General features: G+C 52.1%; 1 protein-coding gene and 1 non-coding gene across 2 annotated transcripts in view; both read left to right on the top strand.

Moving 5' to 3' along the window:
* Nucleotides 1-24,852, top strand: part of PITPNM2 (phosphatidylinositol transfer protein membrane associated 2) — a 144,658-nt gene that overhangs the window by 11,745 nt on the left and 108,061 nt on the right. The gene's annotated exons all lie outside the window — the stretch shown is intronic.
* TRNAE-UUC (transfer RNA glutamic acid (anticodon UUC)) lies at nucleotides 7,790-7,862 on the top strand. Its single transcript has one exon. It is a non-coding gene; the product is annotated as a tRNA-Glu (tRNA).

Here is a 24,852-nt window from a genome sequence, read left to right as displayed (position 1 = left end):
TGCACACGGGAGCTGCTGTCTTCCTGGACAGGGACAGCCCTGGTCTTCATCAGTCATAGGCTATGAGGGTGGGTGGTGCCTGGCCCTCCACCCTCCTGGGACTCACTTGTGACTTCCACTTGCTGGAAAGTTCCCTCCCTTGCAGAGGTTCCAGAGTCAGCCCCACAAGAAGGTGTGTCCTGCCTCTTAGTGGCCTTCTGAGCACTTGCTGACTCCCAGCTGATAGTAGTAGGGGAGCCGGGGACGCATGGTTCCCTGCAGCACTGCCTCCTGGGGCCCCTCCTTGGAGCTCCAAGAAATCGAAGCCAGGAGGATGACATTGGCAGCCTCCTGGGGTGGCTGAGTCAGAGCAGAAAGTCAGACTGGAATTCACTAAGTCACACTTGCCTTCATTAGGCTAATTAACTTTCCATGCGAATTAGCTCTGTGAGCTGATTTAGGAAATCCATTACCGGGCCGGGCCAGTTCCATGTGCAGTGGTGCCTAGGAGGCTGTGCCCTGCAGTTCCATATCCACCAATTAAGGCTGCTTAATTATTAACTTAGGGCTGCCTGACTAATGAGGAGTTGCACTTGTTGTGTGCTATTTGAGAATTTTAAGGCCGTTTAAAATTAGCCGTAATATAGTTAATAATCGTACTAGGAATCATACGTTGTGATCCGTGTTATAGATTATTCGGAAGATAAGCTGAGGCTGGGGGTTGATTTGTGGAAGGTCATGTAGATGGAGAGTGGGACGGGGGGCATTCAGTGTGTGCAAAGTGCTGGCTAATACGGAGAGTTCCCAGCTGATGCACAGCTGGCACCTTGAAAGGCTGCTCTCAGTTGGGATGTCCGTTCACTATTGGGTTCTCAGGCTGGCCCGCCAACAAGAACATGACCCACCGGGCCACTGAATGATTGAGCTCTTGGGGCACTTACTCTCCGCTAGGTCCTCAATGGTCCTCTGTAGTTAACCCCATTGTACAGATGAGAAAACTGAGGCCCAGAGGGGAAAGCTGACTTCCCCAAGGTCACATGGCTGGTAGATTCAAATCCAGGCAGTCTGGCTCTGAAGCTCTTGGCTAAACGGCTACCTTAGACCATTTACCACACACTGCACCCATTTTGGAGTTAAGTAGGTTTTTCAGAGCCTACCTGGGGAGCTAGGCGTTTTGTAAATCTTCTCTTTTTAAGTGAGGAAACTTAAAAAGCCTTGGTGCCTTTGGAAAAGGAACACTTTGTACTTTCAAGGCTTAAGAGGTGCCTCCGGAGGCCTGCCATGGACGGGGTGCTTGTGCGTGTGCGGGAACGTTTGTGCCCGGAGGTCAGGGTGCCTTTTGCTTGCTGGCGTGACTCACACGGAGCCGGTTTGTCTGGGAACCCGTGGGTGACGACTGTGGAAAACTCTTTCATGGGAGCACAGATGGTCTCTCGTTCCTGGTGTCCCAGGTGTGCTGTCCCCTGTTCTCAGGGCGGAGGGGCCTTCCTTGCTGTTTAGGTGTTGGCCACTCAGCATCACCGAGCCCTCCTGCAGCTGGAGCTGAGCAGATGGGGGTTTCAGAAGGTGGAGGCTTTATTTTTAGCCCCACATCTTCTGTGATTCTGTCACTATGGAGATGCCAGCTGGGGGCCCATGAGGCTCCGTGCTTTTCCTGCCGGTGAGGAAAGAGGGTCCTCTTTCTTTTCTGGAACGTGGCCTGGGCTGCTCGGTGGAGACCTCAGTCACTGTGTGTGTGTGTGTGTGTGTGTGTGTGTGAGAGAGAGAGAGAGAGACAGAGACAGAGACAGACAGACAGACAGACAGATGTTGCTGCTGCTGTAGAAGAACTAGCCCTAGGCCCACACCCTGCGTGGAGCCCAGTGTCCACAGCCATCTTGTGCTTTGGCTAAACTGCACAAGAGTCTGAAGGCTCCACTTCGGCTGTGCTGGGTGACCTTGGGCAGGGTTGCCTCATTTCCCCGGGTCTTCATTTCCTCCCCTGAAAATTTGGGATGCTAATTCCTGCCATATACCTGCTTCTCTGGATCTGGCGACATAATTGATTTGGGCAAACTTTGAATCCACAGTGAGGTTCAAGTGCTGGGTGTGTGTGTGTATTTGTGTGTACACTGGTACGTGTGTGTGTGTGTGTGTGTGTGTGTGTGTGTGTGTCCAGTAATTATTCTGAGGCCAAGGCTGCCCTTAATAGGTCATCTAGAATTTTTTCTACTCCTTCTTTGTCTTTCTACTTTTTCCTGTATTTTGGCTTCTCCATTCAAAGGCAGAGAAAGAAGAGGTTGAAGGGGAAAGTATTCTAGTCCTGCCCATACATTATCATAAAAGATCTATCAAAGGAGGTTGAAACCACCCCGCTTTCTACCACCTATGTGTCCCCCCTGTAGAGTTTCTGAAAATACTCTTTCTTCTGTTGCTGTCACAGATTCACAGCCCCGCCTCCTGCGGGAAGTGCACTGGGCTCGTTAGCTCTGTTCCCACAGAGGACAGACCTGAGGCTCAGAGTGGTTAAAGTATTTGACCAGCGTTGCACAGCCATAAGCACCGGTGCTGGAACTGGCGTGGAATTCTCTTGACTCCCCAGCCCGTGCTCCTGCAGCTCTGCGCAGAGCGGTGGGCCGGAAGCGCACGGACACCAGCGGGCTGTGTCTGGGACTCCTGAGGCACTAGCCTCCTCCCTTCTTCTGAAATCTCCGGCTTGGCTATTATCCCAAAGCAGAAAATAACAAGTGTTGACGAGGGTGTGGAGAAATGGGAGTCCTTGCGCCCTGCTGGCGGGAACGTGAAATGGTGCAGCTGCTGTGGAACAGTTTGGTGGGTCCGCAAACGGTTAAGCGCAGTTACTGGAAATTCCCTGGCGGTCCAGTGGTTAGGACGCCGCGCTTCCACTGCTGAGGGTGCGGGTTCCATCCCTGGTCGGGGAACTAAGATCCTGCAAGCGTGCGAGGTGCGGCCAAAAAGAAAAAAAAAAACCCACAGGGTTACCAACTGATGAATGGATAACCAGAATGTGGTCTATCCCTACAATATAATATTAGTAGCAGTGCTACTCCTGGGTTATTATACTCCAAAACATTGAAAGCAGGGACTCAAACAGGTATTTATACACCTGTGTTCACAGCAGTATTATTCACAATCGCCAGAAGGTGAAAACAACCCAACCTATCAGCTGATGAATGGATAAACAAAATGGGGTATATCCACACGATGGAACATTACATGGCCACGAAAAGGAATGAAGCCCTGACACAGGCTACCGCACGGATGAACCTCAAAAACAGAATGCTGAGTGAAACAAGCCAGACATGAAAGGACCATGTTGTATGATTCCACTTGTGTGAGGTGCCTAGAATAGGCAAATTCAGAGACAGAAAGGAGAATGGTGCTCACCAGGGACTGGGTGGGGAGGGTGTTAGTGGGGACAGAGCTTCTGTTTGGGGTGATGAAAATGTTCTGGAAATGGCAATAGTGGTTGCACAACACTGGGAATATCATCGATGCCACTGAACTGTACACTTAAAGATGATTAAAATGGGAGACCTCCCTGGCAGTCCAGTGGTTAAGACTCTGTGTTTGCACTGCAGGGGGCACGGGTTCGATCCCTGGTTGGGGAACTAAGATCCCACGTGCCAGAGCTGTGCGGCCAAAAGAAAAAAAAAAAAAAGATTAAAACGGTACCCAAACAAAACTCTCAGTCTTGTGCTAGAACCTCAGGTGGGCCTTGGGCTGGACCACACCTTGCTTTTGCATATGAGACACCCGCACCTGTGGCCTGGCCAAGGCCGCCCAGCTCAGCAGTGAGTCTGCACCCCAGGCTCTCGTGCCCTCTGGGGGACGCACCCTGGCAGCCACTGGCCAGGCCCGATCGCTGTGTGTGAACGACATCTGTCTCTATGGAACGCTTGTGCACCTGACGTCGGGCATGGCCTTTTATGGCTCTCACTCGGTCTCAGGGAGTGGAAAGATAAATACCTTTTCAAAGGCTGGATGGCAACTGCCTGGGGTCCCCACAGCTGCAGAGCGAGTGGGAGATGGGCCTGCCGGGGGCAGGTGCTGCAGCCCCGGGGGAGCTGGGAAGTGTGCCAAAGGATCGCCCACACCCCCCCGTGCAGACAGCCGTGCAGACTTGGAGTGTGATTCTGCCACCGACCTGCTCTCTCTCGGAGCTGCTGTGTCCTCACCTGTCTTCTGGCTGACCCTGATGTTTAAAGGACGATGTGTGTGCAAGTGCCTAGTGTGGTACCTGGTGCCTCGCGGCTTAATGAAGCTGGGGTTCCTGTGTCTGGCCCGGGGAGGTACTGCGATGCTCGGTCACAGGCTGTGGGCAGCGTGGTGGCTGCGAGGACGAGGCCTGTTGATCGGGGCGGGGGAGGATGATGTGATTTGAGGGCTTCCAGGCCAAACACTCCCTCTGCCTCCCAGGGCCCCCTGTTCCGTGGGGAAAGCCCTGGGGCTCCTAACCCAGGGCTGTGTAACCAAGCACCACAAACTGGGTGGCTTAAAACGATAGGAATTATTCTTTCTCAGTCCAGGAGACCCCAAGTCCAGATTTAGGATTGGTTCCTCTGTGGGCGTGGGGGGAGAATCTGTCCCATCCCTCGCTCCCAGCTTCTGGTGGCGGCCGGGCATCCTCAGTGTTACTTGGCGTATAGCTGCATCCCTCCCATCTCTGCCTGTCTTCACATGGTTGCCTTCCCTCTGTGCGAGTGTCTCTGTGTCTCCTCCCTTTTTATAAGAACACCAGTCATACTGGATCCAGCCCCCCCACCCCACACCGCCAATCCAGTTTGACCTCACATTAATTATATCTGCAAAGATATTATTTCCACGTAAGGTCACATTTTCAGGTTCTAAGAAGGACATGAATTGGGGGGTACACTCTTCAGTATAGTCTCTATACTTGTTGAATGAATAGGTGAGTGAATGAATACCTGTGAAAGCCATCCTTGTATGTCTGTGCAGGTGTGTTGATGCAGAAGACCTGGGGCTGCTGTGGGGGGGGGGCCTCCAGAATCTTCCCCTCTTCCCAGCCAGGCTCCTCTGACCGCTGGCCTCTGCACCCTGAGTCTAGCCCTCTGGCCGCCTCCTGACTCAGCCAACTTTCAGGGTGGCAACAATAACGTTTATTAAGGGAAAGAGTCACGACACACTGGGTTTTCTCTGCTTCCTTTCTACCCAAGATCTCAAAGTTTTTTTGCTTCTCTCCCCCTCCCCTTGGAACCAAGAAAGACGGTAGGGATGGCTCGGTGATCTTGGACAAATCAGCTCTCCTCTTTGAACCCCGGCCTCTGGAGTTTGCAAATGAAGGAGGCTAAACTGGGTGCCTCTGAAGGTCTCTTGGTCTGTGATTATTACTGTTTTATTGCTGAGAAAATTATAGGCGAGGAAATCATGCCCTTGGACTCCATGTGGGGCAAGACTCAAATCCAGATGCCCTCATTTCCAGCCTGTCTCTAAATCCCCCCTGCCACCTTCTGCAGGAAGCTCTCCGTGATTAACCTGACTCATATGTGGTTCCTGGGGTCCTCACTGTGCCTTGTGTGTGATACATGAATTCACAAATACTAGCCTACCATTCAGATAGTGTGTGTGTGTGTGTGTGTGTGTGTGTGTGTTCTTCATGTTCTTTTCCCCTCCCTTTCCTCTGTAGGCAAGAGCTATTTTCTGGGTGTCTCTCTCTGTGCTCCCCCATTCTGGCACCCAGCAAAGGGCTTGTTACATTGGGTTGTGGACCAGCCTCAAAGTCATAAGCAGATGATAAAACACTAGGAGACCTACCAAAAGGAAAAAAAAGAAGAAGAAAAGAACTTAGATGCTTTCAATAGATGTCCGAAAAGCATTTGATAAAGTTCAATATCCATTACTGTTAAAAACATAGCGATGAGGGGTAGACATAGATGCATGATAACATCTACAACACTCTACAGCATTACCCAAAGTGTGTTTGAGGAGCACAGAATGCTACTGGAGGTTGTGTCAAAAAGAGATTTTGGGGCCAAACAGCATTTAGAAGATGCTGCTCTAAGAGGCCTTCCCTTAATGTCAGTGGCCAAGCAAACCCTCTCCCACTAATAATCGTCACTCCAGAGTGAAGCCAGTGCCAGGGGCTAGGAAAGAAGCAGAACAGAACTCTTAGAAACAAAGTTGCACAATTGATGTTTTGAGATGGATACAGCTGAGGTGTTCAAAGTAGATACACTGAAAAATAATTAGAAGTAATAAGATGGTATGATGGCCAAGTCAAAAAATAAAAACGAAACCGCCATCACTTACCCAGGTGGGAGCTGGTTTGTCAACGTTACCGGAAGGGACACCTCTGGCACCTGTTTGCTCGGGTGTCCACAAGCCAGTGACCTTATTTTCTGGTTAGAAATGACAGTAACACCCTGGCAGCCTCAGGCAACTGCCAGGATCTCCTTTGCCTCCTGGAGCCCAGATTCCTGGGAAATGCAGGAATAATGGTGCATGGCTCAGTATCCAGGATCACCTTAGAGCTTAGCCGCCCATTTAGCATTTCGGTCACGGAGGTGTGACCGGGAGTCAGGAGACCTGGTCCCGAGCCTGGCTGTGCCGCTTGCCGGCTGCGGGGTTTTAGGATGAGTTGCTTAGCCTCTCGGGACCAGAATGTCCTCATCTGTGAGGGAGGGATCCTAACCTCATCCTCGCAGGGTCCTTCTGCGGAATCTCCGAGAAGTTTTGAACACATTCGCACACCACTGAGCTGTTGTTACAAAGGCTGGCACCCCGTTATTTCAGCTCAGCACTAATCCTGGGCGATGGAAGCCACTTGAGGAGGGTCGGACCTTCCTCATTCTCGGGAACGGGGCTGTCAGAGTCCTCCCCGGGGTTTGTCACAGGTCCCAGCTCTGGTCTCCCCGAGGCCACCATGTTGAGTGGGAAGGAGATGCTGGTAAGAAAAGTCTGCTTGTTGGAAGGACACCATGAACTCCTGTTAGAAACCAGCATGAGGACACCTCCCGAGCCAGCTTGGTGGGGACTGAGGCATCCTTCACATTTCCCTGGTAATGATCCTGCTCTTTCTCAAAGGCATTTCTTGCCTCTCTCTGAATAAACAGCGAGCCCTTGGTGTAATTCAGTCTCTTAGGGATGGCTGAGTCATCTGGCTGGCTGGGGCTACCCAGATGCAGATGAAGTTCTGGTGTCACGAACGAACCGGGCCGTCCTGGGAGGCCTTGGAAGGGCTGGATGGGGGTGCGTCTGCCAGACATCCCTCTGGCTGGACCCCGGGCTCCCTTAGTTCCTTTTAAGGTAGCCTTCCCTCCTGCCTGTTTCTTTTCCTGTCCTCTCCTCAGTGTGCTTTTGCTTCTGTTCATTTTTTGCCTTATTTTAGCCACAGTTGTTTGTATGGGTGGCCGAGGGGGCCGGTATAACTTTCCGAGGACTGAAGTCCTCGGGCTTTGTGGAAGCTTTTTCCTTGAAGCCTGGCGGCCTTGCTCTGCTAGTCAGCCCACACTTCTCAGTGGTCAAGGTTGCTGCCAGCTTGCAGGCTGGCTCATGGAGGATCACAGGCACGCGCTCCCAAGCTGGGTATGTACGCTCAAACCTTGTAACCAACTCACTGGAGAGTGGTGGTTTTTTGATCTACTTTCTGATTCTTTAGGAATATGTGGTTCATGGAATTAAAAGGTAGATGTAATGTGGTTTCAAAAAATGTATTTTAAAATCGTTTGGGCCACCCATTATTATTTTTATTATTTTTGCATTCTGCAGTTTCAAAAGAAACATTAAATGTTGGCTTTTTAAAAAAATCTAAAATAGTTATTAAAATCTAAAAGCTCTTTTTCGGGGGAATTCCCTGGTGGTCCAGTGGTTAGGACTCTGCGCTTTCACTGCCGAGGACCCAGGTTCAATTCCTGGTCAGGGAACTAAGATCCCACAAGCTGTGAGGCGTGGCCAAAAAACCCAAAAAACAAAAAACACTTGTTCAGTTAAACTTTTAACATCAACATCACTGCCCTGTTGACCGAGTGGTGTATACCTTCCTTCAATATTACTGAGTCTGATTTTTCTACCTAGATCTCCACGATCAATCAGTTCCTGCATCCCCTCAACCTTTTCTTTCCCTGGCAACTCAGGACTCACAGTTTTCTAGTATTTAAAGAACATGACTTATTTTTCCAATGCCTTTCTTCACTCATCATTCACTTCATCATTCACTCTCTCAATTCTTCCATGGCTTCCAAAAATTACTAAAACACCCAGAAAGTGGTATGTGACGTTATACGGGACACTGACAAGGTTTTCAAGATGAATTAGATCAAATCATTATGCTGTACACCTGAAACCGCATACACGGTGCTGTCTGTCAACTGTAGCTCAGTAAAACTGGGAGAAGGAAAAAGATAAATAAGATACATTTCTCGCTTTATGGAACTTACAAGTTCATGGGTTACAATAAAGTAGTCAAAACCCAAAAGAGTAAAGACCCTATTTGGTACGAAAAACATTGTTTGGATAAGTAATACATTGTACTTGGTACCAAACGGCAAGTGGTTGAGAGTTAAACGTAAGACTTCTTTGCTCCCTGTCTGCGGTCTCCCAGCGTGTATACTCTTCAGAGAGATTCTCTGCATATGTGACTATATGTTACATAAGAAAAAACTCCACAAATGGCTGCTTCCCTATTCACCTGCTGTTTTGACTTATCAGTTCATAAATCTGGAGGTGGTCCTCTGTTCGTGCATCTGGGCTGCCCGGGCTTTTTAACAATGGGCTTAGTGTTTGGCCAATGGATGCACCCTTATTTATTTTTTTTTCTTTTTAAAATTTTCATTGGAGTAGAGTTGATTTACAATGTTGTGTTAGTTTCAGGTGTATAACGAAGTGAATCAGTTATACGTATACATCTATCCACTCTTTTTTTAGATTCTTTTCCCATATAGGCCATTACAGAGTATTGAGCAGAGTTGCCTGTGCTATATACAGTAGGTCCTTCTTATGCACCATCATTTCTTAAGCCAGCTCCCTTTCCATGGAGTTTTGCATTCTAACTGTGAAAGACTGGGAGCAGATACTACCTCAGTGAGTCTCCCAGTATGTAGGTTTTCATGCAAATAGGCTTTCAAATCTGCGGAATAAATTTCCCCGAAGCAGAATTGCCAGGTCAAGGAGTGTTTTCCTTTTATTGTCGGTAGCTACTGCTCAATTGCTCTCCATAAAGGTAGGACCAATCGACATTCCCACTTACAGCGTGGGAGCATGAGGCAGTGGTTTTTAACCTTAAAACCCCAGGCAAGGAAGAGCTTTTAAGTAAGATGAAAATCTGGAGAAAACCGGGTGAGAGCCTTTCTACCGCAAAGGGCAGCTCTAGCAGAGTTCCTGGCCAGACGTCTCCCATTAGGTGCCCACTTGAACACGACCGCGAGGGGGCCGCCCCCGATTCCTACATACTGGCTGTGGCCTGAAAGTTTCCTTCCTGGTGGGGATGGGGGACAGCAGCTGCCTGCCCCCTCCTCTGTCAGCTTGTTTATCACCGAGTGTCTGAGAAGTACCAGGAGCTTGAAAATGACACCAGGACTTATAAGATTACAAAATAATTTTGCCAAGTAAGGACATTATTTTTAAAGAGGTACCATTCTGGGACTTCCCTGGAGGGCCAGTGGTTAAGACTCCGCACTTCCAATGCAGGGGGCGCGGGTTTGATCCCTGGTCAGGGAACTGATATCCCACACGCCACGCAGCCAAAAATAAAAATAGAATTAAAACATAAAGAGGTACCATTCACAGACATTACCGGAGGTTGGGGGGAAAAGAGGGGTGGGGAGTTAGTGTTGAGTGTTTGGGGTGGTGAGGAAGGTCTGGAAACGGGTGGTGGTGCCGGTTGCACAGCCCTGTGCATACACTGAAGGCCGTCGAAGTACACTTAAAAGTAATTAAAATGGTAAAACTTATGTTATAAGTAACTAACCACACACACAGAAAAGCTACAGTCCCCCGTAGCCATCCTCCCATGAACGAAAGGACACTAAGAAATAGGAAAGGTCTAACCTAAGAATGAAAAGAGAATAAACAGAGCTTGTAGAACGACGACTTGCTCTCTTAACCGTGTGGTTCTCATTTCGCCTTGAACTGGTGGGGGCCTGGCGGTTCCTGGTGCTGAGCAGGCCGCTGGGATGCGGGAGCCAGGGCAGGAGGCGTTGAAGGCTGGAGACAGTAGGAGCTCGGGCTGGGCCCGCAGGGGCTCCACGGTCTGGAAGAGATCCTGGCTCCAACTTAAGAGGCCCGGGGCTAAGCTACTCCACATCCCGAGGCGCTGGGCCCGCCCTTAGCTGTCTTTTCTCTCTGTTTTGATGCGTTTAAACAAGAAGCCTGTCGCTGGCTTGCTGCTGGATGTTTTTGGCGCCTGGTAGGAGTGAAGCAGGCAGTGACCTGGGTGTGGCCTTCCTCGCCATATCCCTGTGTCCCCAGCGGTTCACTTTGCAAGAAGAGCATTTGCCCAGCCCTGTCTAGAAGCCGGTGAGCAGGGCAGGTATCTGTTTGACACTACTTGGTGGCTCCTCGCAGAGATCTCTCCTGGGGCTTGAGGGATCTGAAATGCCTCCCAGAGATGTCGTTTGGGCCTCTGCATGGCCACCCGGCCTCACTGGGGTGCTAGGTGTGTTACCAGTGCAAACTGTCATCCCAAACTATATATTATCAGGCGCCCCGTGCTGTTGGCCTCAGTGCTTTTAGAGCACGTGGATGTGCACACGTGCTTGCTCTCCTGGGCCAGGGTTGCAAAATCCTGAGCCTTGCGTGATGTCCGGCCTCAGGCTCTGACTTTTTTCACGGGCCTCTCTCCATGTGTGGGGTTTATGGTCCTCACCCTACTTGCAGAGAGAGAAGAGCCAGTCCTGGGAAAGACCGTGACCCTCGATTGAGTCCATGGCCACAGACACCCCTGACCCGGGCCAGTGCCTCCCAGCCACCTGATGACTAGAGAACCAGCTCGTGACTGTCAGGGCAGGAAGCTGCCTCGAGCTGTGTCACCCTCATTTCACAGTCAAAACCCCGATTCCAGGGCTTCCCCGGTGGCGCAGTGGTTGGGAGTCCGCCTGCCGATGCAGGGGACGCGGGTTCATGCCCCGATCTGGGAAGATCCCACATGCCGCGGAGCGGCTGGGCCCGTGAGCCATGGCCACTGAGCCTGTGCGTCCGGAACCTGTGCTCCGCAACGGGAGAGGCCACAGCAGTGAGAGGCCCGCGTACTGCAAAAAAAAAAAAAAAAAAAAAAAAATCCCGATTCCAGGAGGCAAGGTGGCCGGCTGGCACTTGAACCTGGTCCGTGTGCCCCCCCAGGCCCTAAACGCTGTGGTTGGCGCACTTTAAATCTTCGAGGGTGTTTGTTATAAAAAGACTCTAAAGCTGTGAGTTCATAGTAGACGGAAACACCGCCGACCTTCCCCACAGACGTGCCTCTCTGAAAGCCCTCATCAGAGCTTCAAGCCAGGCCCCTGGCCTCCCAGCCACCTGTGATGAGTTTCCATTTGACTCACGGTTGTCAGGAAGGTGACACGGCTCACCATGTTCACTGGGCGCTGTGACTGCCGAGCTGACACAGCTCCTCGTGTGGGCGGCGAGCGTATGCTTCCCATTAAGAAAATTGCTAATTTTGAAACGAGCTCTGAATGGAATATTTCTTGCTTTTACTAAAATTAAGAAAATAATAATAAAACCACCCGCCCAAACACCCCAAGTTTAAAAGAAGAAAGAAAGAAAGAAAAAGGAAAAAAATTTAACGTCAACCCGGAAAAAAACCTCTGTTATTCAGCCTGGTCTCAGAACTCAGCAGAGCCACATGGACAGAAGGAAGAAGCAGCTCTCAATGAGGCGAGGTTAAGCTCACCATCCTCCATCCTTCTGGAGCGGTGGTACCTCATCCTTGCCTCTGCCTCCCTAGCAAGAGAAAGCTCAGGCAGAAGCGGCTTCAGACACAAGCGAACTGTGCTGTTTGCCTCTGAGAATTCCCAGCAGCCCCATGAGATCACTGGAGAAATCCCGCGGTGGCTGCAGAATCGGGGCTGCCTTGCCGAGTGAGTCTTGTTTGGAGCACTTGAGTCCTAAAGAGATCCTTGATAGTGTCAGGAGGTTATCATCGATGCTCACCCAGACGGAGCAGGGGTGGCACTTTGAGGGCCCTCCTCCCGACCTGCAGGGGTCTGAGGCTGATGGCGGGTCCAGGCCGGCCAAGACGTGAGATGGCCTCTCGGGTCCCCCGTGGTCCAGTGTATGATGCGGATGGGACCTGGGATGCCGCCTGAACCCTGGAGCCCGGCCTCCGTCAGTGCTGAGGCACAGCATTCGTGGACAGGCCGTGTGTTTGACAGTACTTTTACCGCATCCAGTAGCCAGACGGTCTAAACAACCCGTCCTGGTACGGGTATGTAAATATTTTCCGTCATTATCGTGGTGCTGCCGTGTTGACATTAACGAGGATGAAGAATTTTGCTCGCCACAATCAAGTGCCACTCAGGCCACAGGAGGGCCTGAAAAGCTGGCCCTCTGCCGTGGAGGGGACAGATTTCGGGGCAAGCTTGGTCTCCTCTTGCTGCCTTCTGCCAGATACCGATTCCCTCACCCAGAGACCCTGGGGAGACTTCCTCCCAGAGCTTTCGGCCAGGACAAAGAATGATTCTCATCATGAACAGTATGTTTTTCACTGTCAGCAGAGCTCTGTGGCCAGCGTATATCCCTCTTTGCTTTGCCTACTAGGAAGCCCAGAACTAAGATTTGTTGTTGTTATCGTTTTACTCATTTGCACGTAGATTGTCCTCAGGAGTTTCTGCATAGAGGATCATGTGAGGTGTTTTAGGGGCTGGGCTGGAAAGTGGGGTGTACATCCCTCTATGCACAGAACTAATCACACAGTTCCATTAAGAATCCAGGGGCCGGGCCTCCCTGGTGACGCGGTGGTTGAGAGTCCACCTGCCGATGCAGGGGACACGGGTTCGTGCCCCGGTCCGGGAGCGGCTGGGCCCGTGAGCCACGGCCTCTGAGCCTGCGCGTCCGGAGCCTGTGCTCCGCAACGGGAGAGGCCACAACAGTGAGAGGCCCGCGTACCGCAAAAAAAAAAAAAAAAAAAAAAATACAGGGGCCAAAAGTGTAATTTAGGAAGAGGAAATTGGACCACACTGGATTTCCACAGGGAATGTTGTGGAAGGAACAAATTCAAATGAAGGACACAGAGATAAGAGTGAGGTTACAAGGGGACAGAGGTAAGGATTCCAGTGTGTGTGTCTCTGCCTTGTAAACTAGATGCAAGTCATTTGGACTTTGTTCAGTGTTTTGGATTCTGTTTCAGTGTTGCCTTCCCTTCTGCCAAAACTATAGCATTGCAGAATGTTGGAGCCGAATGGAGAGGTCTTATTATTGTTTTTTTAATTTTTAAGAAATTTTATTGGAGTATAGTTGATTTACAATGTTATGTTAGTTTCAGGTGTACAGCAAAGTGATTCAGTTATACATATACATATATTCATTCTTTTTCAGATTCTTCTTCCATATAGGTCATTACAGAATATCGAGTAGAGTTCCCTGTGCTATATATAGTACATCCTTGTTGGTTATCTTTTTTTTTTTTTTTTTTTGCGGTACGCGGGCCTCTCACTGCTGTGGCCTCTCCCGTTGCGGAGCACAGGCTCCGGATGCGCAGGCTCAGCGGCCATGGCTCACGGGCCCAGCCGCTCCGCAGCATGTGGGATCTTCCTGGACCGGGGGGCACGAACCCGTGTCCCCTGCATCGGCAGGCGGACCCCCAACCACTGCGCCGCCAGGGAAGCCCCTGGTTATCTATTTTATATCTAGTTGTGTGTGTATGTTAATCCCAAGCTGCTAATTTATCCCTCCCCATCATGTTTCCCCTTTGATAACCACAAGTTTGTTTTCAAAATCTGTGAGTCTGTTTCTGTTTTCTAAATAAGTTCATTTATATCATTAAAAAAAAATTAGATTCTGCATATGAGTGATATCATATGAGATTTGTCTTTCTCTGTTTGACTTACTTCACTTAGTATGATAACTGCGAGGTCCATCCATGTTGCTGCAAATGGCATGATTTCGTCCTTTTTTATGGCTGAGCAATATTCCATTGTATGTATATGTACCACATCTTCCTTATCCACTTGTCTGTCAGTGGACATTTAGGTTGCTTCCATGTCTTGGCTATTGTAAATAGTGCTGCAATGAACATTGGAGTGCACACGTCCTTTCCAATTATGGTTTTCTCTGGATCTATGCTCAGGAGGGGGATTGCTGGTCCTATGGTAGTTCTGTTTTTAGTTTTTTTAAGGAACCTCCATACTGTTCTGCATAGTGGCTGCACCAATTTACATTCCCGCCAACAGTTCAGGAGGGTTCCCTTTTCTCCACACCTGGAGAGGCCTTTTAAACATCAGCCTCTCACTGTACAGATGGGAAAGTGAGGCCCAGAGAGGGGAACTGACTTACCAAGAGTCAGCCAGCTAGAGCTTGGCTGTCAGCCCTCACACCTGGAATTGTGGCATCACACACAGGGAGTTCCATCGATACCTCTGTCCACACTGTACCAGCCGCCGCTCTGCAGAGGACGAGTGAAAGTCACGTAATTAAGTGACAGCTTGGATTGATCAACTGGCGGCCTGGTTAGTCTATTGGATCATTGGAGAAATCCCACAGCCTTCCCAGCGGCTCTTTGAAACTCAGCGCAAGGCTCGACTTCAGCATTTATTCCATTGGGATTTGGGGAAAATTAGTCTCTTCCTCAGCCTCATGCAAGCACTGACTTCTCTTAGTGACTCATGTGTGAGAGTGTGAAAAATCCTCACAAGTCTCGCATTAGGAATAGAAATTTCCCCAAAACCCAGTGGAGAGCTTGACCACTGTGTCAGTGTTCTGTTGCTGCAACAAAGTACTCCCCAACTTAGTGGCTGAAAGCATCAATTATTTGTTCACGATGTGGCAGTTCGGACAGGGCTTGGTTGGGGACGGCTCATCTCTGCTCCGCTGGTGTCAGCTGGGACGGCTTGACTGGGGGGTGGAAGATGCATTTCCACCATGGCCCGGCTCCCATGGCTGGTGGCTGGGTACGGGAGCTTGGCTGCATCAGCTGAGGCACTGGTTCCCCTCCGAGTCTGTGTCTTCAGTGCTTAGCCGGGCCTTCCTGAGGCTCGGGTCCTAACCCAGCACAGTGTCACTCCCTCCCTCTCTACCCCTCGCCGTTCTGTTGGTTAAAACAGGTCATCGGGCCGGACTGGATCCAAAGGACAGGGACCCCACTGGGGGCCACCCAGGTAACCATCCGGCACAGACACTCTGGGAAGAGCTCTTTGCGAAAGAGGCCAGGTGATCCACTTACGCTAGCCAGCCAAGGCCCGGCTCCACTCTTGGATGCCTCCGGAACGCCCAGGCTTCCAGGAGCCGTTCTGTGGGAGAAGCTCCAGCCAGACCCCAGCGGTTCCCTCCCTCCAAGAGGCTGCAGCGCTTGCCGTCTGCTTTGTATCGCGGATGGCTGCGCCTCTTATTACATAATATGTTATTCTGGGCCGCGCCAGGCCCTGGTTACTTGTCAAAAGTTTCTAAAAACCAGCTGTATCAGCTCCAGGCAACTGGGGGTGCTGCCCCTCCCTCGTAGTATTAGTCACTCTGTACTTAGCTAAATTTAACTTTTTATCATCCAAATGATATTTCTGTGGGCTTGGGATTTTACATAATGCTACCAACTGCCGCAGGCTAAGAATTTCTCCTTTTCGTTATGCGTGTGTGTGTGTGCGCGTGCGCGCGCGCGCGCGCGCGCGTGTGTGTGTGTTGGGTGTTTTCCCCCCATGAACTTATACACGCTCGAGGCAGCACTGTTCAGCTCCTCTCCCGCCCTCCCAGGCCTGGGTGTGTTCTGCAGGCTCTGTTTTGCCTTTTGCCAGCTGGGGGGGAGACCGCTCCTAACAGCTTTCTAATGGCCCCCGCTAAGGCTTCCTTCCTCACTTGAGGTCTCTCCACTTTGAAGGTCTCTTGAGGGTTTCCCTGCTGCCTTCAGAGAGAGAAGCTCAGGTTCAGAACCGAGTGTGTTGAGAAAGCAGAGAGAAGGATCCGGAGTGGGGGGTGGCTGGAAAGGGACAAGAAAGAAGAAAGCCAGCCACCCCACCCAGGGGTGGGGTCCAGGCTGCAGGCTTTTCCTCTGGGCTTGGGGGCGGGGGGCGGAGAACTCAGGGCCGCGGAGGCTGAGCAGGGAGCCTGGCCTCTCCTTTGGGGAGGTTCTGAAGCAGGACACGGGGATGTGGGGATGCAGCGTGGCCATCCTAACTTTCCCGGAGCTCCCACTGCTCGGCAACGGTGGCGCACCGGGGTCTCGTGTGCTCCACACCGTGACCGTTCATGGGAGGTGCCTACCGCCATTTTCCAGGTGGGGAAACCGAGGATCGGGTCACAGGGTAGCAAACAGTAGCAGCAGGAATTACAGCGACAGCAAACACTGGGTGCTTACTGTGTGCCGGGCACAGCGCTAAGCACTTGCTTTCCTGAGCTCATGGGTCCTTTGTGGTGGTCCCGTGAACTACGTAGTAGTGTCAGCGCTCTCTTACAGATAAGGAAACGGAGTCCAGAGGGGTTAAGCAGCGGGCTTGAGGCCACAGAGCCAAGAGATGGCAGAGCCAGACATCAAAACCCGTCCACCCAGGGCGCCTCCCTCCGCTAAGCCGCTTTCCAGGGGCGGGCTGCCGACAGACGGCAGAGATGGGACTTGGACTGGGCCCTGTGCTCTTTCCAAAGCATCACTAAGCTGATTCCGGCCTCATCTAGTTGTCAGGTTTCCTCCTGCCAGCTGTCTGTAAAAAGCAGCAGGGTGTACATGATGTCTAGGCGTCTCTGGGAGAATTAACCTGACACTGGAGAGAGGAACCAGGTGCTGGGGAACAGGGACGAGAGAGAAACTCACTCTCATGCTTTTTTAAATCTTTTCAGAAATACAGATGTATTACTTGTTTTAAATTATTTTGTTAAAAATTAGGAACTTCTGGAGACTTCCCTGGTGGTCCAGTGATTAAGACTCTGCACTTCCACTGCAGGGGGCACAGTTTCAATCCCTGGTCAGGGAACTAAGATCCCGCCTGCTGGGCAGTGTGGCCAAAAAAAAAAAAAAACTAGGAACTCCCAGGTATGTACCTAAATCAAACACATACATCCACACAAAAACTTGTACACGAATGTTCCTAGCAGCACAATTCTTCATAGCTCCAAAGTGGAAACAACCCAAGTGTCTGTTCACAAATGAACGGATGAACAAAACACAGTTGACCCACACAATGCAGTGTTGTTCGGCCGCAAAAAAGAATGAAGTGCTGACGCAGGCTACAATGTGGATGAACCTTGAAAACATGATGAGAAGTGCAAGAAGCCCGACACAAGAGGCCACGTACTGAATGGTCCCATTTACGCGAAATGTCCGGAATCGACAAATCCATAGAGACAGAAAGCAGATGGTGTTGGCCAGAGGCTGGAGGGAGGGGCTGTGGGGAGTGACTGCTAATAGCTATGGGATTTCTTTTGGGGGGGTGATGAAGACATCCTGGAACTAGAGAGATGTGATGGTTGTACGACTTTGCGAATGTACTGAAGGCCACTGAATTGTACACTTTCAAAGGGTGAATTCTGTGGCATGAGAATGACATCTTAATAAATCAAAAAATTAGGAGCCAAGCCTTCAGATGGAATCGAAAGCTGGGCTGCCCCCTCCTGTTGCCAGCAACCTGGACAACCTGCTTGGGTACCACTGCCATTTGCATCCGTCCTTCTCTGCCCATTCTTTAGCCACCTGCCTCATGGTCTCCATGTCAACGGGGGTTGGAAACAAGAGTGTTCAACTCCAGCCGTGCTCCCCACTCATTTGGAACTTATACTTTCAACCGGGGCCAGCCTGAAACATGTGGATGTCTGGGCAAGCTAGTAATTTGGCACCCCCATCAAACCAGTATTCTTTAAGTGTTTGTTTGACGTTTATTTCGTGGGGATGAGGAGAGACTGATATTCTATTAATAGAAATTATGTAGAGAAACAGATTCACTTACTAATTCATGTCCATTGACTAGAACAATTAAGGATCTGAACATTTTTCAGGAAAGCAATTCTGACTTCTATTGGTTCTTATCTTCAAAGGTTGGGTGTTTTTTTTTCTTTTCTTCTTTTTTTTTTTTTTTTTACCCTCCTGCAATCTTGCAAATCATTCGGGTTGCATATTGAAGATTTAGATTTAAAATTGAAAGGAGAGGATCTAATGCATAAAATGATGACTACAGTTGACAACACTGTATTGTATAAGGGAGATTTACTAAAAGAGTAGAACTGAAGTGTTCTCACCACAAAAAACAAATATGCAGTGATAGGGTCATAAACTCAATGGTGGGAATCCTTTCACAATGCATACGTCTTTCAAATCATCACGCTATACACTTTATTTTTTTTATTGAAGTATGATTGATTTACAATGTTGTCTTAGTTTCAGGTGTACAGCAAAGTGATTCAGTTCTACATACACATATATATTATTTTTCAGATTTTTTTCCATCATAGGTTATTATAAGATATTGAGTTTAGTTCCCTGTGCTGTACAGTAGGTCCTTGTTGTTTATCTCTTTTATATATAGTCATGTGTACATGTTAATCCCAAACTCCAAATTTATCCCTCCCCCCTTCCCCTTTGATAATCATAGGTTTGTTTTCTATATCTGTGGGTCTATTTCTGTTTTATAAATAAGTTCATTCATATAATTTGTTTTGGATTCCACATAGAAGCAGTGTCATGATATTTGTCTTTCTCTGTCTGACTTAACTTCACTTAGTAGGATAATCTCTAGGTCCATCTGTATTGCTGCAAGTGGCATTATTTCATTCTTTTTATGGCTATGCACTTTAAGTGTATCAAGATTTTATTTGTTGATTATATTTCGGTAAAAATGTGGGAAGAACTCAAAGGAATAAAATGGTTTTGTTCCTGGCAAACAGCAACATACCGTGCATTATTTAGTTCCAGAACCTCATCCCACGCCGCAGCCCCCCATGATCACAGCTACAGGTGCGCATGGAACATGCCTACAGCAAATCTCAGCACAGAATTGTGTTCTGTTTTGATTTTTCATTCCCCTAAAGGGAGTGGGTTGATTTGCTTTTCGCCTTTTGTGTGAGAGGTCACGGGAGGCCTGCGTCCTCTGGCAGCATCTTCCTACTTTATTCCAGTGTCGTTTTGCTCCCCTGCCCCTAGAGCTCTGTCCCCCGAGGAGCTGTGTCGCTCCTTAAGTTGACTCTGCATTCACTTTTTGGATTTTAAATGCTTTTGTGTCAGAAAAATCATTTCCCCGCCGCGCACCCCTGTGTGAAGCGTGCGCATCCTTTCTTGCAGCCGCTGCTGATCTCATTCTGCCGGGTGTGAGTCAGTTGACCTTCTCACCCCTGGGGGGCGGGGGGGGGGGGAGGCGGCACAGTGGAGGGGAGTGGGGCCGGTGTGCAGAAGCCAGCTCGCCTTTGACTGGCGTGTTGCCATGGCAGACCCCTAACCCTCTTGGTGGGTTTCCTGACCCCTCGAATGGGGAGACTGCCACTGACCTCACAGAGGGTTTGGAAGTGGTGTGATGAAGGCTAAGAAACAGAACAGAGGAGAAGCTGTGCAGAGGCAGGGCGTGTGAGGGCGAGCTGGGGGTTCTGGTGGGATGGAGCGGGAAGCAGGCGGGGCTCACGTGCCCGGCGGGGACCTAGAACCTGGGACACCTGGGGTGTGTGTTCTTTGGGGGTCGAGCATGTCCGCGCAGGGCAGAGATGGAGCTTCAACCCCTGCAGCCCCATCCCAAAGAGGAATCTGCAGAACTGGCTGTGGCTTCCCGGGAGGGAGCGTGGGACTGCTCTGGGGTGGGCGGTGTGTGAAAAGCCCGTCTCTGTCGCTTGCAGCCACACCTCCCACTGCTGTGCCGTCACTGGTTATCTTTTCACCTCCCTAGTTCGCTTCCCTTCCTCCTCTGAATTCTCGCCGTCTGTGCCCTCACTCTGCAGTTCATCACTTTTGTTTTTCCGAGCCACCATGAAATGCGCCTCTTCTTTACTTCTACTTCTAGTGTCCCTAGTTGCCCCGGTGCCTGGCCTCAGCCCCTGGGGCAGGGTTGCTCCGGAGTTGGGAATCGGTTCCTGGAACAATTAGAGCTTCTAGAGCAGCAGGGGGCTGCCTTCCAGTCATGGTCACTGGAAGGCCTCCTGGGCCGCTGTCTGCCTCCTGGGCACCGTACTGGGGGTGCACATGTGTCAGACAAACAAGAATGGGCGTTGAGCTGTACACAGGGATCACGGGAGCATCTTGGGTCCTGATGGGGGCCCTGGATTGGGTGGCGGCTTTCGTGGTGCCTGTGCAAGTTCTGTCCTCTTGTAGTCTGATTGCGCCTGGGACTCCCTGGAAATCTATTTCTCCACCTTTTTCATTTTGTTGTGAGCGCTTGTCTCTGGCTTCTGGGTATCTGGTGGAGGTGGGCCTCCAGTCCCGTATTGCCCGAGTTCAGGGGCTTGATTGGAAGGTGAGAGTCACCTGCATCGCCCCGCTGACCGTGACCCTGCCCCCGGCATCAAGATGCTGGTGGCTGCTTACCGAGAACTCCGGGCTGATGTGTCAGGCCCCCCCGCCCACCCCCCATCTCCCACCTGCCTCCCCTCTGCAGCCTGAGGTCCTGAGGTCCCGCAATCCCAAAGGTTGATGGGTGAAAACCTCAGGTTTGAGGCTGAGAGCTCCGAGCTGGACTTCTGAGAGAAGAAAGCTTCCCGCGTGTGCTGGGGCTATGGGTTCCGGTTCCCTGCGCAGTCTTCCTAAGCAGAGGGAGTCCTGGGCGGTGTCGGTGTCGGGTGTATCAGCCCCCAGGAGTGCATCCTGGACTGGGTCCCTTTTGTCAAATGAAGGCTCCTTTAGCCAGGCACCCCCGGTCCTGCCCTCTGGGCACATCTGGATCGCTTTGGCGTTGCTCAGGAGGAGGCCTGGCTTCCTCGATTTCCCAGCGGGCGCTGCGCGATCAGAGCGACCAGGTGTCTCACCCCTCGCCCGCTGAGCTTCTCCCTGCAGGCTGCTCCCTTCTGTGGGCCTTGAGAGCAGGACGTCGGAGGCGCCTTCCCACGCAGACCTGCAGGTTAGGACCGCCCACCAGCGTTGGAGTTGGGGGGGGAGGGGCTCAGTTGCCGTTTCCTCTTCCTCAAACATCTGACTTTATCTGAAGTACGTGGGGTAAATCGTATTAATCGATCCTGCTTCTTGCAGATATTGACTCCTCTCCACCAAGCAGGAAGGACTGATGTGCTCTCCCTGGTAGCTTTGGATTCCCCGGGCGGCCTGCGTTTCTCTCCTCGGTATAGGGCGCCCTGGGGTGCCTCTCTTCTCTTGGCTCCCCTGGGTCAGCCTGGCCCTCCCTACCCCAGCCAACGGGACAGAACAAGAGTTTGGGGGCTCCCCAGCCTGGGTGCTGCCTTGCCGTTTCCCACAAGTCATGGTCAGTGACACGGAAACAACCATGCGTGTGTTTTCAGGTAACCACCTCCCTGGATGAAACTGAGGCCTGGGGCTGTGGTGTGCTGGGGTCCTCTGTGGAGTCAGGACGAGTGGCCGAATCTCCCAGAGCCTGGCTCTTTCTCTCCTTCTGCCCCGAGTTAGAGCAGGAGCCCGGGTGCCGGGCTTCCCGTCCATCCCGTTCCATCGCATATCCTGAGTCTTAGGCACAGGTCTCGCTCTCTCCCCTTTTTGTCCCACCAAGGCCTTCGGTGGGCAGAGCAGTTGAAGTGATGTTGCCTTTTCCTTTCCTAAATTTCAATGAACCCTTCTCCCTGTGTACCAGTCAGCTAGTTTGAGTTTTCGAGGCATGGAGGGTGGGCATTCCATCCCAGGACACTAACCTGGGCGGGGAGGGAGCGCTGGGGTCCCTAGTTGCGGCCGTCTCGGCCAGGCTATGAGCTGTAAAAGCACTGGCTCTGCTGAGCACACAGTAACCTGTGCAGAAGCCCTTACAATCGCTGTTTCACACGAGGAAGCCGTGGCTCAGAGACGGCAGGCATCTGGCTCAAGGTCACACGGCTGGTCAGTGCTGGGCTTGGGACTGGACCCCAAGTCTAGGTCCCGAAGCACATGGCATGATTTTCCAAATACAGCTGGACTTCCCCATGGGCGGGGGGGCCTGTCCCCAGGTGAGTCCCCGGCCTCCACTCCTCCCTGGGAAAACGGGGCGCAGCAGACAAGGCCTCAGTCATGGGCGCCCTCACTGCTGTGTTTCCACAGTGGCACCATGGGCTGTCTCCTCTAATTGCCCGTTCTTTTTAGTTGCCGTGAAAAGGCCTCCAAGTGCTAAGAAGGGAGAGTGCTATGTTGTATTTTTTGTTCTGTTGTTTTGCGTCAGTTCTTTCCCAGGTGTCTCAGCTGGGTATTGGGGGTGGGGTTGCCATGGGGACACGGGCCCTGACCCTCAGCCTCTCCGTGGTCACTCGCTGTCCTGCCGGCCGGGGGGCCTGGTGGGCCCTCCTCTGAGCTCTGACATCAGCTCCCGTTGGTTGGAGGGGCCCTGCCCCAACAGAGCCTTCGTTTCCTGTTTCTTCTTCTACAGGAAGGGGGTTCTTGTCCTTCCTGACGCCCTGATGCCCAAGTTCCGCGGTGTTAGAGATGGTGGCCTTTCAGCCCACCTTATCTGCGCGTCCTCACTTAGAACTCCTCAGCTTCACTCGTTTACCCAGCGAACATTTACTCAGTACCTAGTGTGGACCGGGTACCGTCCCAGGTGCCCGAGTTGCAGGTGTGACTCCGCCTGTGTGGAGTTTATGCCCTGGTGTTGGCCCAGCACCCGCTCTGCACTCTCACCTCTGCGCTTTGCATATGCTGTTGCGGCGTCCTGAGGTTCCCTGTTCTCGCCTCTGCTCTACATCCCACGGTGGGGACGATCTCAGTCGCCCCCTACCCGCCTCTGAGCTCTTCCTGGGAGTTTGTGGCTGTGTGGGACATCGAGAGCACTGGGCCCTGGATGGCAAAGAATTGAGGGCGGCGTGGAGAGAGGCGGCCCTTCTGAGATGTGAAATCACCTCCTCATCTCCTCCGCAGGGGGCTGGGGAGGAAAAGGCTGGAGGAGCAAGGTTTATTTGTAGAGAAGCTCCTTGCTCCAGAGGAGCATGGAGCCCTTCCTTCCAGGAGGTGGGGGGCTGTGGAGGGCAGGCAGGGGGCAGCTGGAGTTGTTGTCTCAGCTTGGCCTGGCTGTCTTCTGTATCCGCTCAATCTGATGCAGGAGCTCTCCATCCTCAGAGGGTTTGCCTCTGACAGGGGGTCCCAGGCTGGAGAGCGTCTGTCCTCAGCGCCTCCTCCCCAAAGCTGAGGACGTTTGCCATCCTGAGCAGGTGAGCAGAGCTTCTAGCGTGTCCTTGGGGTAGGGGCTTGGCGGGAAGGGTCCCGGGCCCAGGCTCAGAGTCGGTCACTTCCTTCCTGACTCCTCGGCTCCTGGGGAGGGGCACTTCCTGCCATTGTCTCCGCTGAGGCCTTGGCAAGGTCACTGTCTCCTGAGGGGGAAGAGAGCTGAAGACAGGGCAGGACCTCAGACCACAGTGGCAACTGACACACTTTTCGTCCCCACCACCGCGCTGGCCTCCCCGCCTCCCCTTGGGCCCCTGGATGGAGACTGAGGGAGGGGTGAGGCTTCTTTCCTTCACCTGTGGGAGCTTCACTCCTCTCAGCACCCCAGCCCCACGTGGGAGGGTTGGCCGGCCGCTCCCTGGGCCGTAGGTCTGATGGGTGGCCTGTTAGGGGCCTCGGCCAGCGAGGGAGGCCGTGTGCACCCGTACAGAGGGCAGGAGCAAAGACTGGGGCTTGTCCTGTATTCCTTCAAGGTCCCCCCATGGCGCTTGGGAGGCAGCTGGGCGGGACCTGACGTCCCCCGTGGCCCCTCCTGACCTCTTGCATCCATAGTCCGTTTCCTAACGTGGGACCTTGGCACCCGGCCAGCCCTGCCCAGGACTCAGGTAGAACACGGAGGGGGCTTCCACCGGGTTGCTCGACCCTCCGCTTCTTTCTAGGCTCTTAGGCCCTCTCTCGCGGCCCGGGAGCGACGCCCGCCGAAGTCTGGTCCTTCCACCTCCCAGTTCGTCCTCTTCTCAAGAGCCCCAGATCCCCACTCCCTGGGTTTGCCCTCTCGGCCTCAGTGACGCACATCTTCCCGAGAGCGTACTTCATCTTCATCCACGTGGCAGGAGCCGCATTTCTCTGGCTTTGTTTCTGGTCTCTGCTCCCAGTCACGTGTGGACGTTCGCCCAGGCACCTATCAGAGAGCCAGGCTTGAGGGCCCTCGATTCGAGCGCTCTGGGGTCGGCAGGGCAGGGCGATCAGTTGGCCTGGCCTCGGTGGTCCGGCCCAGGGCTCCTCTGGAGCTCGGTCCGCAGGCCTCCGGCACTGCAGCCCCCTCCTGGCTGCCTTCTGCTCACTCTTCCACCATGGCTGCCTTTCCCTGGTTCTAAGGAAGAGCCCACCGCTTGCGTTTCCCTTGTGTGCTTCCCTCACGACCGGTGTCCAGTGCACTAACTGACCTGTGTTTATAACCTCCTCTTGCCCGGCAAGGAGGCGCCTGGAAGCATCTGCTTATGAGCTGACCCCACCACCTCCCAGGGACCAGACCAGGTCTGTGTCATTTCCTTGCTTTGTTCCTCCACATACTTCCTAAGCCGCGAACCTGCCTAGAACAATCACTTTGACTCCCAGAGACACTGTCCAGAGCTTGGGATTCTCAGAGGGACTCCTGGGATGACGTCTTTCAAGCTGGAGGGTTGTATGGCCTGAGACTGTTCATCTTAGCAGCGTGATCGAACCCACAAACAATCAAAATGTATTCATTCAACATGCATTTAGTGAGTAGCTGCTATTCCGGGAGCTGG

This window comes from Globicephala melas, chromosome 13, assembly GCF_963455315.2.
Source record: "Globicephala melas chromosome 13, mGloMel1.2, whole genome shotgun sequence".
NCBI lineage: Eukaryota > Metazoa > Chordata > Mammalia > Artiodactyla > Delphinidae > Globicephala > Globicephala melas.
This window is presented reverse-complemented; position numbering and strand designations above follow the sequence as displayed.